We start from the raw sequence: 15667 nt of genomic DNA, 5'->3' as shown, positions 1-15667 counted from the left end.
ATTTCAAACAGGGATATCAATAGATATTTGTACAGTAATATTCATGATAGGCTGGGTTTCTGGACTGTTTGCAACATTATTCACAATTAGCAGAAGATTAAACAGCATGTATCCATTAACAGATGAGTGAATAAGCAAAATGTGGTATAACCATACAATGGAATATTATTCAACTTCAAAACAGAATGAAGTTTTGATGCATGCTACAATATGGATGAACTTTGAAAACATTATGAATGCTAAGTTAAATAAAAAACAAAAATCGTATGGTTCCATTTATAGGAAATTTCTAGAATAGGCCAATTCCGAGACAGAAGTTAACAGAGACTTGGAGGAGAAAGGAAGGTGGAGTTCCTTAATGGTTATAGAGTTTCTGTTTTGGTTGATGAAAAAGTTTTAGAAATAGTGATGTCTGCACAACATGGTAAATAAATGTAACGTACACCAAATAAATGTACACCAAAATGTACATTTTAAAATAGTTAAAATTGCAAATTTTAAATTACAATTTTTAAAAAGTAATGTAATAAACCAAAAACCATTGAGCTGTACACTTGAAATGGGTAAATTGTGTGAAATTTGACTTATATCTCAATAAAACTGTTAAAAAGGAAGAAAGGACTACCTTAAATCTATAGGAAGAAAGTATGTATGAATTTTTTATAAACAGAGTGGGGAAAACTTTTTTAGTGATCACTCAAAATCCAGAAATGAAGAACAAATATGATTAAATTAGCTAAAAAGTTAAGAAACTTACATAAAATATGTATGAAAAACTATAGCTAAAGCCAAATAAATTGAAAACTAGAAAAAAATGCAACTTATACAAAAATATGCTAATATATCGCTCATATATAGCGAGTTTCTAAATTTGAGGGGTAAAAAAAGACCAACATTCCAATTGGCAAAACATGTGAACAGACTGTTCACAGAAAAAGAATTGCAAATGACACTTAAACATATGAAGAGATGCTCAACCTTGCCCATAATGAAAGAAATTCAGAAGAAATCTATGGGGCAATCTCATTTCTCACCTAACAAATTGGCAAAATTTTTAAAAACTTTTTGACGATACCCATTGGATGTGGTATATAAGACCTCTTGTTCATTACTGTTGGGAATAGAAAATTATACAAATTCCACAGGAGAGGAATTTGACAATATTTTGCAAAATTACATATACATTTACTCTTTGACCCAGACACACAATGTTATTTCTAGGACCCTCTCTCAAAGATACTTTGTCAAAGATATAACATGTCACATGCAAAGGCATGTGACTTTCTTAACAAAAGTAAATTATTTAGGATGAGAACTGTAGCTCAGGTAGAGTGCTTGCCTACCATGTGCAAGCCCTGGGTCTGATCCCCACCACAGGAGAAGAAAATTGGGGAAGTTGTCAATTACCAATCAAGTCCCAGTCATTTATGGCTGCTGTAACTATTTCATGAACTGCTTACTGTATTTAAGTAGATTGACTTCCTGGGCTGCATGCTGCACATTGTGAGCTGCAATTCTACTTTTATATTTAGTCTGGCCCTTGTTTGATTATATATTCAGAAATATCTTGATTGTGCTGGTTATGGTTACATGATTATAAAAGCTTGTCAAAATTAACAAAACAAAAACCATATTCATAAATACAATTGTTAGTAGTCATATTGGAGTATTATTTGGACACTATAATAAGAGCATGGTAGATAATTAGGTTCCACTGGACTAAGATGGGGTAACTTGAGCATAAGAAAATGATTATAACAAAATGAAATATTCAGATATATATAGGTCCATCACTCCCATAATGCTAAGAAATGTCTCAATTTTTATCACTGTAACATTTCAAAGTGATAAAAATGTGCATTTTGCATTTCCTATAGGAGCTATATTTCAGATAATAGAAGATAAGGGAAAGTTTTAAAGAACAATTCCAAATAATAGATGCAATAAGAATGATAGAACTAGAAAATTACCATTTTGCAATCTCTAATGAAATAATGGATTTAGACAGTAATTACCAATGAATGCTGAAATCATTAGAAGAAAGGTTATGGAGGAATTAGATACTTAAACTCAAAAAGCAATCTTTTTTTTTTTCCCAGTGCTGGGAATTAAATCCAGGGTAGAGTAGATAAGGTAGATAGATAGAGTACATACATATGGATCTACCCCTGAGCCCCAACCCCATAATGAGCAATCTTAATGCTAATAAAAGCAAATCAGCCATCATTAAGTGTTTATAATATGATGTAGTGATAAAGTAATAAGTACATAGCACCAACAATAAAGGATTCTTACCTAAAAATGAACCTGAATCTAATCAGTCCTCTAGATGTAGTACTGAATTTGAAGGAATAAGCCAAATATAGAATGTGTAAAATTCTACAGGACCATGGCTCAATTTCTGTTAAAACCAACAACATTGGGGAAAAAGAGGAAGGAGCACAGTTTAATATAAAAGAGACTTAAGAACTATAACAAGCAAATACACCACATGGCCCTTATTTAGACCCTGATTTGAACATTCCAAGCATGAAAAGACAGTTTTGAAACAAGAAAATTAGAATTTGATGGCCAATATAAATTAAGGAATAATTGTTCATTTTATTCAATGTGATAATGACATGGTGGGTGTGTTTTTAAAAATATTGATAATTTAGGAAAGATAGATACTGAGATATTTACTAGTGGTGTGACATGCACTGGGGAAAGAAAAGAGGGAAAGAAATTTAAAATAGGATTGGAATAGTACTAATCATTGTTGAATGATTGGATCATGAATTCATAGGAGTGTATTATACTAGTTTCTCTATGTGTATATTTGAAATCTTTTAAAATAAAATACTTAAAAATGCATCTATCATTCTGAAAAAAAAAAGAAAAATTGAAGGTCTTGGGAAGTCTCGGGAAGGACTGGAGCAGGGGGAAAATACTAGATGTGTCTAGAATTTCTTGTAGTGCCAAAGGATAAAGAAGTGCTAAAAAAATAAGAATAGCTCCAAATGGCCAGCGCTGTAAAACTTCAGGCAACAAAACAAAAAGTGATAATATTAGAACATAACTCAGAGTAAAATAAGTATCTATTAGTTCATACTAATAGAAATAAATGAGCAGATGAGTGAATGGGCAATACTTGCTTACAGTAGAATTCCAAATAGCAAAAGTAGAAGAAATAAAACTAATAATTGTAGACAAAAGGAGGAAAATTGAAAACCACCAAACACCATAGTTACAGTTGCTTCAGGTAAGATAAAAAAAATGAATGCTTAAATTAATGAAAGTGTAAAAATAAACAGGTATTTTCATAGCCTCAATGTGTCTCTCTTAAGATGTTTGTTGACTAGAAAGGGAAGAAAACAACAGTAAGTTTACAGTGGCAGACACCTGGTAGACATTGCCTTGGCCAGGGGATCAAAGCTAACCACATGAGTAACGGAACATAGTGTTGTATGTGACTGATGCAATGCAGGAGAAAGGCACATCACCTCTGTGATGCTGGCCCAACTCTATAACCTTAGTCTAGCCCAAATTGAGTCAAGAAGTACAAGTACCTTTTTATCAAAGTAGGAAGTAACACGATGACAAACTAGAAAAATCTTATATATCATATGCCAGGTCCTGGGTTGCCCTCTCCAACTAATAAAAAACCCATCCAAATAACTCATGTGTTTGTTTCTTGGGGGAAAAGTTCAGGTTGTGGTTAACAAAAGTGACCACTTCCTGTATTAGAGTGATGTATTTATAGAGAGAATAAATTGTATCTTATTCACTTTGGGATTATATACAAGAGACACTCAATATATGTGTATCTATTTTTGACACAATCCTTACAAAGGAAATTTGCTTCAGAGGTACTTGTTGAAAACCTGATTATGTTAGTGATATTTTTTCTTATTTCTTCTCCCTCCCCTTTGCCTTCTGTCTCCTTTTTTTCTTCACTTTTTTGAAGTTTAACTCCACAAGTCAATGTCTTCCTCTCTATACTCTTAGAGATAGATAGATACATACATACATACTTAGATTTTTTTACTACTGGGTATTGGACCAAGGGATGCTTGCCACCAAGCAACATTCCCAATCCTTTTTATTTTTTATTGTGAGACAGATGTCTTGCTAACTTGCTGAGGCTGGCCTTGTACTTGTGATCCTCCTGCCTCAGCATCCTGAGTTGCTTGGTTTACAGGTGTGTGCCACTACACCCAGCTATATATTTTTGCCTTAAATCTCTTTTATTTTAGCCTCTGCAAGCAGTTGAAACTCCTAGGAACTAGAAGGTAAGAATGGTGGAGTCACCCATATAGGCTTTCAGGCTGTACACCACACAAGTGCGCCACACCTAAAGGAGAATCATTCCTATCCCAAACATTATTTAGATGACAATGTATAAGTGATCTCTACAAGCTCAGACCACTCTGCTGAATTCTGGAACAGTAGGCAAGGGCTCCCTCCTTCATAAACCCTCATCGGCACTCATGCAGAGTATCTACAAACATTCTCACTAATAAACACTTGAGTTATTGTCTGTACCCTCTCTTAATCACGTTGTGAGCATCTCTTTGTATGAGCTAGCTGTTTTCATAAGAATGCTATGGAACAAATGGTCATAAATCTGTGTGGCTTAAAAATAAGCATTTAGCTCTTGCTCACACATCTCTAACTTGACTGGAATATGATGGATCTAGGCTAAACTGGGTTCCAACCTTTAGGCTGGGTTTAGGTTTGCTTCATATCTCCCTTCCTCTTTGGATCAATGACTACCCAAAACTTTTTCTTCCCGTGATCAAAGACACAAAGGGAAAATCTGATTGTGCAAGCACATTTCAAACTTCTGCCTACATCATGTTTACTAGCAAACCATTGATCCAAGTAAGTCACTAGGTGAAGCCCAAAGGCCAAAAGCAGAGAAATATACTCTACCTACCGTGAGGTCATATCAAGGATATGAATGTATAATACAAATATAGAGAAAATAGAGACCAATAATTCAATGTTGATTCTCTTGCTCACCTGCTATTCTCAGAAGTCTGGGCCCTTCCTGACTTTGTCTCCTCACCTAGGTGGGTGTTAGAAGGATGACTGGTCACACGGGATGCATTCTGCCTAGCTGAACTCTGGAAATCTCCCTAGGTGGAGTTATTCAGCTTTTACAACAACATACTGCTTAGACTTTTTATTATTAAAAAGTTAAAAGGGGTTCTTCATTTAAGTTCATACCAAAGCATTGCATGAGCAAGGAAGTGAGAGCCCACAGAGAGGACATGTCCAATGGTCATAAGTGTTCATTCCAGGATCTCTGAAGGACTGATGAAAACTGGTTCATCTTTGGGTTTCTCATGGTACATAGTACAGTGCCTACCCCAGTAGACATTTCATAAATATTCTTTGCTTGAAATAGGTGAGATTATATTTGGAAGGCCAAATTTCAGATTTTTTTATAATAAGGAGACTTAAATTTTAACGATGTTTCTTTGATATTTACCACAGTTTACACTTTCAAAATGTACTTTTTAAAAATCCTTAAACAAGTGCAAATAAGTCTAAATGCTGCAAATCTAATAAGTTTTTTAAGTTTACAATTATGGTACCTTCAAAGTCTAGTTGTGGGAGAAACCTAAAAACAGTTTTTGGTTATATAAAGTTGTGATGAAAGAGACCTGATGGACTTTCTAGTGACTTCTTTCCACAGCCTCTGAGAAGAGCTTATTCATGAAAAGAGAGCAACCATTTTCCCATTCTTGGGTAAGTTTGAGCCAGGAAATTATGCATTAATATAATTATTTCCCGGATATTATAGGAATGCTTAAAAAAGACAAGTATTTGGTTATCTTATGCAGTATTTAATTAAAAACCATCTAATTCTATACTCCCCCAAAAAAAATCCTATTAAAAGAAAACAGTACACACACACATACACACACACACACACACACACACACACATACACACACATGCATGCACACAGAAAATATCACTAAGTAAAATAATGGATGCCAGAGTTTGGAAGATGGGGAGTAGGGAGTTCTTGTTTAATGGATGCAGAGCTTCAGTTTTGTAAGATAAAGAGTTCTGGAGATGAATGGTGGTAATGATTACATAATATACTTACAAATATACCAAACTGTATATTTATAAGTGATTAAAATGGTAAATTTTGTTATGTGGGTTTTAACATGTAAAAAATGAAAGCATCACTGAAAATGCACTGTTTTCATTTTTTTCACCCTTAAACAAAAAGCAGACAATAGAAAACTTATGAGCTGACCTAAAAAGTATCACTGACAAGAATATTAAGCCAAATAAAGATACAGACTTGTAACTCTCCACTAAAACAGATGTTGATGAGTCTGGGACAGGGACTATTATTTTTAATTTACAGATGAGAAAACTGAGTCTCAGAAGGGGTGAGTAGCTTTCCCAGTGATCACTTATTCAGTAAACACCAAATTTTAACCCAGGTCTGTTTGAGCTCAGAAACCTGTAGTTTTCACTATTTTGTATCCACTTTGGTTTCACTGTCAAAAAAAAAAAAATACAGAGTAAATTCTGCAGATATCCATAGCTTCCAGAAACAAAGTTTTTATTTCAACAATGCTGATGGAAATTTTTTCCAGGTAAATTAACTTTTCATTGATGGTTTGCTCTAGTAGCAAGATTTTGTATTGTTCTAAGTAGCCATTCCAGGCTGGAGGACTTCAGGTGAATCAGGATTATTGCTCCTAACAATTGTGCTTTTTTATTTCATGGTTTAATTATCCTGTTTTTGCTCACTACTAACAACTTCAATATTTTACTGGGAAGTCTGAAGATTCTGTGGGAAATTAGGTAATGAGCTCATTATAGAAGTACCAGATTTCATATACAATTCTAACACAAACACTGCAGTCTTAGGGATCATTTCATGCCTTTCCTAGAAAGTCCTTGATTTCGAATTAACTACATTACCCATCATTAATTAATAGTAGCAGAAATAGCCTTATCTTTGTATAGTTTAAGTGCCACTTACAAGAAAGTTACTTACTGTTGTTTAAACACTTATTACCCAGTATATGTGAAGATATATCTCCTTGCTGAATTTTGCCAAAACAAATCATAAATAATTTAAAAACAAGATGGAGATAAGCTCAAAGAAGTTAGAACTGTCAGATTATTGGTATCAACAAAACACCAAATAAATCTAATTGAACATTAAATCTCATTTTCAATGAAAATTAAAATCGTCAAGCTCACACATTCAGTTATATTTATCTTGGTTTGATTACAGATCTGGAGTGCAGGTCTAGGCTTGCCAGTGGCATGAATGCCAAATTCCCCAAGTGCAGGGAAGATGAAAATCCTGCATTCCATGTTTGACATGAATGTATTAACAAACTCAAACTATGAGTCATTAATCTCAAAGTCAAAATATGTGTGTGATGTCATGGTGGTCAAGGTCCAGAAGAGATTCAGAATTAGGTGAGAGATGATCTCTGCTCCTGAGAGAATCTCCCAGAATGTGTATAGGGAGTGCAGCACTATGTATTTGTAATGACTACCTTTTAGTGTAATATCATCCCACAGGATGTATATTAAATATGCACTTAAAATGAGGGGCAATGTTATTCTGCAATCCAACCTTTGCTTTTCCTTGCATTTGTTATATTTTCCATGTTGTTCAAGTGTACATCTATTATAATTAATATTGACCTGCAATATCTATTTAGTTAATATTGATGCGAGTAATTACCATCCTCATTTTGTGGCTCCCTGACTTCCTCCTATAAAGTTGCAAAGAAATACAAAGTATTATATGGGGATATTTACAATCTATTTCTAACAAAACCTAAAACAAAAGCCAATTGTTTTATATGCATAACATCACAGACTCTTCTTCCATGCTGTGACTATTAAAGCCATTATAAAATACAGAATTTGAGAAGTGGCCCACTATGTGTGACTTTCATTGTTCCAAAAAAATTTTATTTGGTATTTTGTTGATATCAATAAAGTGACAGCTCAAAAAAATATCCTTTCTTTCTAGGCTAGGAATATGCATATTTGAATTATAGGAAAATATACCAAGAAATAGAAAAGACAAAAATCAAAGTAACTGACAAAATAAGAGTCCCCAAAATTAGGAATAAGAAAAAATGAAATTATATAAACCCACATGACTTGAAACATTTGAAAACTCCTTTGCCTTTTCTTAAAAATCTACTGGACTTAAATTAAGGAACAGTTTCAACATCAGTAAAAGTGGGCTACGTGAACTTCTACGAAATCTGTGAGGAACCCCACCAAACAACCACCTCAAAGCCCTCTGTGCTACCACCTGTGGGTACTTTCATTAGGCAGAGCTCTGGAGGAAGTAAGACACTGTCCTTTCTTGATCAGGGCTTTCAAGCTGAGAAAAAAAGAACTTTTTGCCTTTCCAAAAGGTGCAAGATGAGTGCAGCTTGCTCTGAATACCCTCATAAGTACATTAAGTCTCCATAAGCTCCCTACCTCTGCTCCATTGGTGCACAGTAACAAGAGCAATTTCTCTGAGGAAACAATTAACTTTGGTAAATCAATATTCACAATCTTTGCCACTTAGAAACAACTTCCTTTGGAGCTTGTTAACAATAGAAAAAATTCACACTATCCAAATATAAGAGATTACTTCATAGCGTGATGTATCTTAATATAGGAAAACCTCTTTCTATAAGAAGGAAGCAAAGTTAAAAAAAAAAAGAAAAAAAGAAGGAAGCAGAACTTCAGTGATTCCTTAGGCAGAGAACTGAGTGACTATTACACATCTTCAAGAACATTAAGCTCCTCAATTTAATCTTCTAAACCAACCTGAATGTACTAATAGCTACCATTTATTGAGTGCTTACTAATACCAAGAAATGTACCACATGCATTATAAGAAATATCTTAGCAATTCTGCATTATAGTCCTAAAAGGTGGAAACTATTGTTGTTAATTTACAGATGAGAAAACTGAGGCTCAGAAAGGTTAAGTAATTTGCCTTGTGATCATCAGTATAGGGTAGAGATGAGATTTGAACCCAGTCTGTGATTCCAGTGACCATGTAGTTCCCACTATTTTATGTTGTTTCTCAAGTCTACTTTTTTGCAGACAACTATAGGGACATTTAAAAAAAAAGATGTTTATTGCAAGATTATTATGTATCTACTAAGAATCCTTGGACTAATTAGAAGTGGTAAATTGCAAGTAATGATAACTCATAGCATGCAGTAATGTCAGTTACTAAGACTCTCAACTCTAGTAGATTAGAACGGGGTACAAACAGAAGATGAAGCCATAGATTATATTGTGGGTATCGTACTTGGGCATTATGATAGCAGTTATACAGTAGACTGACTTTTGTTAACTGGTTTGGAGAACTCAATAAAAGGAAATGACAGGCTTAGTTCATCCAACTATCAAATCAGTGCACCCTATGAAACCCAGAGGTTCTTCAGGCAGTGTAGTCACTGAGCAGATTGTGCTGAAAATCAGCCCCAGTATCAAATCATAAAGGAGGCAAAGACACAAAGGTGTTCAAACGCAGAACCTTGGAATATCACTGCAGTCTTACTAAGAAAATAATGGAAATTTGAGATTTGAAATGAAGACATTTGTATGGGCTTTATAATCTTAAACCCCCAGATTTTTTTCATCCTCTTGCCAATAGTCTCTTTCCTCTTGATAATGGAAAGCAGCCTACACTTGTCTGGAAATGCTGCAACAAATATGCCTAAGGAAAATACCTCATAATCTGACTTTATTTTCTTCATCATCCAGCTGTAACCCCACCCCTCATTGCCTCAAGCCCAAGGTCAGATCTCAGCATAGCCTATGTAAGGCTTTGCAATCCTGGAGAGAACTAGATCAGACTTTCTCATCTTTGGCAATAGTGATATTTTGGACTGGATAATTCTTTACTGTGGAGGGCCACCTGTGTGTTACAGATTGTTTAACAGCATCTCTCCATCTACCTGCTAGGTGCCCTCACAGTAATGAAAACAAAAAAATATCTCCAGGCATAAATGACCCCTGGGGATAGAAATCATATCCAGTTGAAAATCACTGAACTAGGCTAACTCAAAAGAAATTACAAAATAGGCTAACATTTACTAATAGGAATAAGGGGAATGTATGAGAGAATAAGTATTTAGAGCGTTATACCAGAGGAACAATATCACAAGGCTAGACAGGGAGATAAGCTGTGATTTAATATTTTGGCAAGTCCTAATACACAGCCTCGGTCTCCATAAAGACTGGATATGATGATGCCCTGTTCTATATGAGATTAAGATACTATAACAATCTTGAATGGATGCCAGGAAAGGAATTGGAAGGCTCAGGGAAGCAGGAATGTTAAAATGAATGCATTATACAAGAGTGAAGAACCACCACTAAACTATATTTCTCAGGAGAAAGGATGTAAGAGTGAACTTATTGTGAAATTAAACTTACCATTGGATATGTCACCCAAAGGACTTGCATACAAGTTGCCTTAATGTCAGGTCATTTGTCCCAGTAGATTTGAAGATGCTAAAAGGATCTATAATGGATAAGAATACTATGTAAAATATCTGGAAAGCTCCAGTAAGAGGGTTTAAACACCAGTCTCTAATGTTCCACAAGGCCATGTCTTCTCCACTGGGAAAACTAGAGTCATCTTTCATGAGATGAATATTATCAGTGATAAGTTCATAGGTTCAGAATGAATCTAACTTTTTTTCAAGTCAGGGTCTATAAGAAGCAATACATTGAAGTATGGAAATGGTATAGGATCAAGACTGAGAAGGCCCTGAAGACACAAGTAAATTACATGAATGGTTATCTCAGAATCCCACAGCACTTACTTTTATAGCACTGATACTCTTCGTCAGTTCACTCCTATGGCCTCTTAGGAGTTCTTTACAACTACCTAACAGAATAAAACATTTGAGTCTGGCTCACAGATAGGTTGGTACTTTCTGTTAATGAGTACGTAACACTGAACTGCTGTTGCACTTTAGCCCACTAAGGGATCACTCTAAGGAGCAATACTCTGCAGGGGAATCTTTCCAATTGGCAAAGCTTGGAGCATTCTGAATCAACATTAGTTCAACCAATCATACTCCCCCAAAAGTGACGATATATGCATGACCACTGATATACACTGATATTGCCCTATTCTGCATCATTCAAACATAGTTAGCCTTGTACAATGGTGGCATGGCCTATTATAGACTTCATTAATGTGCTCTCTTGGAATTGGAATGTTGTCCTATAGTATTAGTAAATGCACTGAATTAACCAATAGAGTGTTCCCAACAGTTCAAGACTTAGCTCCAGAAACCCAGGAATGGGAGCAGAATTGTTTCATCATATCAATCCCAATGACCCACCTGCAGAATTTGTATTTCCTGCCTCTCAAATTTAGGCCTTACTAGACCGCAATAATTGGTTCTCCAGAGGTTGAGTTGAGGGTGCTTCCAACAGGACAAACAGTATGGAATTCACTGAAGTCGAAACTCTATCACTTGGTCTCTTTGGGTTTGCCATAACAATAGACCAGTCTACAAAGAAAACAGTTACAATATTGGTGGGAGCAATCAACTGAGATTAGCAAAGTATGTGGGATTGTTGCTACACAGTAGCAATAGGAGGGAATATATCTGGAGTTTAAGGAACTCGCTGGAATTTATCTTGGTGTTCTGTACCCAAGAATGAGTTGAACAGGCAATTATAACAATCATAGCCCAACTAAATGAAGGAAAATTAATACAAATAGTTATTACTCCATAGAAACAATCTAGATCAGTTGATGTGTTAGCCAAGGGTGGGGTAAAATTAGAATGGATGGTAGAGAAGGAATTTAATGAATACAAGTATGGTCTTAACATCAGTGCATCACTTATTCCATAACTCTCTCATATTAATTCCTTGCAGAGATTGTGGCTGGCCATCACCTTGGAGAGATCCATGTGAAGGACTAGATTTAATGTAGGGCACATGCAGATGAAAGTGGTGCAAAAAGTAGACGGAAATGGACTCCGTCTGTGCACTTTCTGTCACCACTTCAAATCCCTTTAGACTCTTATTTCAACTACTGTTGCAACAATCTGTTCTGAGCAGTGTTTGATGAGCTTTGGGCAAGCACAATATCACAGCACCTCTCCCCTCACTTTCTGCCTCAGCACAACCCTGATGTGAGAGTGAAACTGGCATTCACAATTGTATAATTTGGAAGTGTGGAAGTGTTAATGCTCAGGAGTATTAACCTTTGATCAAGAACAGGATCTGACAGAAGAATGTTTCCTTCATTGGCAAAAACTCAATAACTCCTCTCAGATTGCCTCTCCCTCTTCCATGCTTCATTTCCCTAGCCCTTTCCTCACTTATGCTCTTTGGAGTCAAATCTCCCAATAAACTACTGCACAGAAGTCTCTCACTTCAGGGAGAATCAAGGAGGGGAGGGGGAAAAGGAGAATTAAATTTTTGGACACATAAGTTTGAGATGCCTCTGAGTCATCTGAATGGAAAAGCCAGGGTAGGAATGTGGGTATACAAATCTGGAGTTCAGAGACTTTTAGATGTCTGAAATAAAATTCATTTCCCAACTTTGAGGAAGACTGTAGCATACAAGTAAATAAAGGATACACACATGCACTTGTCATATAAAGTATGCAGATCATGTATTCTGGGACTAAGTAAGAAAGATCTAACAGATCTTTGTAAGGATAGGACTAAATTCTGCTCTTAAAAGGGAAGTCATTGGAGCTGGGTACAGTGGCAGACTCTGTAATCCCAGCAGTTGGGAGGCTGAGGCAGGAGGATCATGAATTCAAAGCCAGCCTCAGCAAAAGCAAGGCACTAAGCAACTCAGGGACAACTTGTCTCTAAATAAAATACAAACTAGGGCTGGGCATGTGGCTCAGAGGTCGAGTGCCCCTGAGTTCAATGCTCAGTACTGCCCCCCAATAAAAAAGGGAAGTCATTCCATGAAAATGAAAGGCATTCTAAGTACCCTCCAAATCCCACCAAATTCTATCTTCAAATAAACAATGAAAGATACTTTGCACAGCTCATCTGTCACTTACTCAGTGAATCCATCCCTGGCAGAGTGAGTTAGTTCCTCTTTTGCATTCCCACTGTTTAGTGCTACCTCACTGTGAACTCCTTTAGAGTAAGATTTATGCTCGAATCACCTAACCAGACACACAGTGCCTGCCATAAAAGAATGAAGGGAATGTAGAATTAAACAATCACCTGCCTCACAGCCAGTATCAGTGCCATTATCTTTGCCTCTCAAATTCAAATATGCAAAAGTATCATTTTCTTAAGATGTACACAGTTCTGATTCGGTAGATCTGAAGTGAGCCCGAAGCTGCATTTTCTAAATAGCCCTCGGATGATGCTCAAACACCTGCACAGCAGAGCACACTTTGGAGTATCAAGGATCTCCAAGCTCCAAGTAGTAAGAGTTAGAGTTAACAGTGCTTTACACGCAAAAAAAAAATTAATCAGCTCTCTTAAATGGCCCAAATATCAGAATAACATTTATAGTAAAAGGAAATACCACACAACCCACTCCCGGGTCCCACGTAGGACCCCGTGTTAGACGCCCCGCCCCTGCCTTTCCAAGACACGCCCTCCGCCGCGAGTCTTTCCCGCCTCGCCACGCCCGCCGAGTGGCATCCCGCCCCCTCTGCGTCTATTGGCTTCTCCCTTTTTCGCACCGCCTCTCCTTCCTTCTCCACGGAATCAACTTCCGGCGCGGAATTTGTCACATGCCCGGATAGGGAAGTTGTAGGGGAACAGCAGCTTCCCGTTGGCGGTTTACTTGAGGGGCATAGCCTAGTGGTGGTGGCCGCCACAGCCCCATCCGGTTTCTGTGTTGGAGGACCCGCCTCGGCACAGCCGGGCTCGGTCCGGCCTTGCGGTAAGCTTTCGGCCGCGGCTGCTCAGAAGTCCCGCGGCGGCGGCGGACTGAGGAGTGGACGGGCGGGCGCCAGGGTTTGAGCCGGTTCCTCAGTCCCGCTGCTGGCTCCGCGCCGGGCGTCGGGTACCGAACTCTGGAAGGCCAGGCCCATTTTCCCTTCCCCGCCTGATGTTTAAGGAGCAAAGCCCAGTGGGAGCATCCTCCACCCCTTGCTGGGCGAATGCGGAGCTGGGAGGGCAAGCCTCTTGAGTTCTACGGTTCCGCCCATCGGATCTAGATTTGATTTTTGCCAAGCAGCCCTGGCCGTGCGCTCTTTGGCGTGTGCTACGAGAGGCGGGCGTGCAGTGCCTTCTCCTTTGCCCTACGCAACACATTCTCCTAAATCTCTTAAGTGTGTTTGCCTGTCTCTGTGCAGTTTTCTTCTGAATGATAGTAATCCATGCCCTAAGGTGTCTCAACAGCATTAGAGGCTCAACCCACATGGGCACTCATACTGACCAACTAATGAGCCAGCTGAGTTGAAGGAAACAAGAACCAGTACAGAACTAATGTTCTGCCAGAGGTTTGCTGCCTCTGGAACATGGTCAAACTTGGGTTTTAGACCTGTAAAATAGATTTAGATGATCACTAGTGATTTATTTACTGACACATGGAAAGGTATTATAAAAACTGGAGAGATCATTACTAGACCCATAGAATGTAAATTACACGGAAGCAGAGGTCCTGTCGTCTTCGGGAACATGTTTGTCATGTTCACCCCTGTAAAATATAGTGCCTGGCACTTAGTAGACATCAATATTTGCTGAATGAATGAATGGTCACATACTGCTTTTCACTCTGCCTGCCTCCTATATGAGGTATGCCCAATCCTGTTTTTACCACTTGTGCACCCAGTCATTGCCCAAACCTGTTTTTACCACTTGTGCACCCAGTCATTGCTTTAGACCAAGGAGGGACTGTGTGGTAAACACTGGCCTTTTTAGTTATTGATTTGACGAGTTTTTACTGTTCAGCTCAGATTACCTCAAGAGGTATCTGTTAAGTACTTACAAAGAACACAAAAAAGATAGAGCCTCCCCACCCTCTCTCCAGTCCTTCCCCCACCCCTCTTACTTTGTTAAGAAGGCTTCCAAGATCCAGGAGCTTATGATCACATGAGCCAAGTAGACAGCAAGTGCTTGATTATTCAGAAAATGCAATAAGTGTTATAGAAATTTAGAGATGAGATCAATTTGGATTAAGATCTTTATTGAATTAACGTCTTATAAACCATGAAATGTAATTAGGGTTTGGTTAGGGAGGAGATATTTCCTGCATGGAAATGTGCCTCAGCAAAGATTTAAAGCCAAAATGAACAGAGTACTTGAGTGGAAGATTTGTATTTGGGAACATTAAGAGAATGTTGAGCAAGGGTGTGATGTGATGAAAAGTATATTTTAAAGTTCTTTGTTTTTTAGTATTATAGCAGTTTGCAAAGAGATAACCAGATGCTTTCATATAGTTCATATGATCCTTGATTGTGTTGGAAGTGGAAACAAGAAGGGAGAAATAAATTATATGTAGATGTGGGAAATCACAAAATGTGATTTCATGTAAATTCCATGTTAACAGTGGAGAAGGAAATCAAATATGGCAGATTTTGAACCCGGGCATTTGCTTACAGATATGAAAGTTGGAAAATGGGAATCTTGAAGGAAATTTAGGTGTTATTTAGTAGTATCATGTTAGTTAATTTGTTAAACATGTATTAAATATATTGAACATGTACAG

The 15667-nt window shown here is 37.3% G+C and overlaps 1 protein-coding gene across 10 annotated transcripts in view; it reads left to right on the top strand.

Annotated features, from left to right (window-relative positions):
• The first annotated feature begins 13756 nt into the window (after positions 1 to 13756).
• Exoc1 (exocyst complex component 1) overlaps positions 13757 to 15667 on the top strand; it is a 48315-nt gene continuing 46404 nt past the window's right edge. For 8 of the 10 annotated variants that reach the window (XM_047566511.1, XM_047566510.1, XM_047566507.1 and 5 more), the window contains exon 1: positions 13757 to 13897. The gene's annotated coding sequence lies outside the window, so the exon portion shown is untranslated. The remainder of the gene's footprint in view (positions 13898 to 15667) is intronic. The other 2 variants (XM_047566512.1, XM_047566503.1) reach the window with 1 other exon arrangement.

This window comes from Sciurus carolinensis, chromosome 10, assembly GCF_902686445.1.
Source record: "Sciurus carolinensis chromosome 10, mSciCar1.2, whole genome shotgun sequence".
In the NCBI taxonomy this organism is placed as follows: Eukaryota; Metazoa; Chordata; class Mammalia; order Rodentia; family Sciuridae; genus Sciurus; species Sciurus carolinensis.
The sequence above is the reverse complement of the archived record's forward strand: the minus strand, read 5'-3'. Positions and strand labels throughout refer to the sequence as shown.